This window comes from Triticum aestivum, chromosome 2B (assembly GCF_018294505.1).
Source record: "Triticum aestivum cultivar Chinese Spring chromosome 2B, IWGSC CS RefSeq v2.1, whole genome shotgun sequence".
Taxonomy (NCBI): domain Eukaryota; kingdom Viridiplantae; phylum Streptophyta; class Magnoliopsida; order Poales; family Poaceae; genus Triticum; species Triticum aestivum.
Genome location: NC_057798.1, coordinates 740,237,442 through 740,239,437, shown reverse-complemented (window position 1 = coordinate 740,239,437; position 1,996 = coordinate 740,237,442).

The following is a 1,996-nucleotide window of genomic DNA, read 5'->3' as shown; positions in this document are numbered from 1 at the left end:
AGGTATCTCTGGGCCCTCTCGGTAATGCACATCACTATAAGCCTTGCAAGCAATGTAGCTAATGAGTTAGTTATGGAATGATGCATTACGTAACGAGTAAAGAGACTTGCCAGTAACGAGATTGAACTAGGTATTGGATACCGACGATTGAATCTCGGGCAAGTAACATACCGATGACAAAGGGAACAACGTATGTTGTTATGCGGTTTGACCGATAAAAGATCTTCGTAGAATATGTGGGAGCCAATATGAGCATCCAGGTTCCGCTATTGGTTATTGACTAAGAATAGTTCTAGGTCATGTCTACATTGTTCTCGAACCCGTAGGGTCCGCACGCTTAAGATTTCGATCACAGTTATATTGTGAGTTTATGCGTTTTGATGTACCGAAGGAGTTCGGAGTCCCAGATGAGATCGGGGACATGACGAGGAGTCTCAAAATGGTCGAGACGTAAAGATCTATATATTGGATGACTATATTCGGACTTCGGAAAGGTTCCGAGTGATTCAGGTATTTTTCAGAGTACCGGAGAGTTACGGGAATTCGCCAGGGAGTATATGGTCTTATTGGGCCATACGGGAATAGAGGAGAGAGGCCAAAAGGAAGGAGGCCTGCGCCCCCCCTCTGGTCCGAATTGGACAAGGGGGGCAGCCCCCTTTTCCTTCTCCCTCTCCTCCTCTTTTCTTCTCCAACAAGGAAAAGGAGGAGTCCTACTCCCGGTGGGAGTAGGACCCCCCCTTGGTGCGCCTCCTCCATAGGCCGGCCGCCTCCCCCCTTGCTCCTATATATATGGGGGCAGGGGGGCACCCCAAGGACACAACAACAATTGATCCTTGAGATCTATTAGCCGTGTGCGGTGCCCCCCTCCACCATAGTCCTCCTCGATAATATTGTAGCGGTGCTTATGCGAAGCCCTGCGACGGTAGAACATCAAGATCGTCACCACGCCGTCGTGCTGACGGAACTCTCCCTCGACACTCGGCTGGATCGGAGTTCGAGGGACGTCATCGAGCTGAACGTGTGCTAGAACTTAGAGGTGCCGTAGTTTCGGTGCTTGATCGGTCGGGCCGTGAAGACATACGACTACATCAACCGCGTTGTGCTAACGCTTCCGCTTACGGTCTACGAGGGTACGTGGACAACACTCTCCCCTCTCGTTGCTATGCATCACCATGATCTTGCGTGTGCGTAGGATTTTTTTGAAATTACTACGTTCCCCAACAGTGGCATCCGAGCCTAGGTTTTATGCGTTGATGTTATTTGCATGAGTAGAACACAAGTGAGTTGTGGGCGATACAAGTCATACTGCTTACTAGCATGTCATACTTTGGTTCAGTGGTATTGTTGGATGAAGCGGCCCGGACCGACATTACGTGTACACTTACGCGAGACTGGTTTTACCACCGTGCTTCGCACACAGGTGACTAGCGGGTGTCTGTTTCTCCAACTTTAGTTGAACCGAGTGTGGCTACGCCCGGTCCTTGAGAAGGTTAAAACAACACTAACTTGACGAACTATCATTGTGGTTTTGATGCGTAGGTAAGAACGGTTCTTGCTCAGCCCGTAGCAGCCACGTAAAATTTGCAACAACAAAGTAGAGGACGTCTAACTTGTTTTTGCAGGGCATGTTGTGATGTGATATGGTCAAGACGTGATGAGATATAAGTTGTTGTATGAGATGATCATGTTTTGTTGAAGTTATCGGCAACTGGCAGAAGCCCTATGGTTGTCTCTTTGTTGCATAAGATGCAAGTGCCAAATAATTGCTTTACTTTATCACTATACGATAGCAATAGTTGCAAGAGCAATAGTTGGCGAGACGACCATGTGACGACACATTGATATAGATCAAGATGATGAAGATCATGGTGTCGTGCTGGTAACGATAGAGATCATGACAGTACTTTGGAGATGGAGATCACAAGCACAAGATGATGATGGCCATATCATATCACTTATATTGATTGCATGTGATGTTTATCTTTTATACATCTTA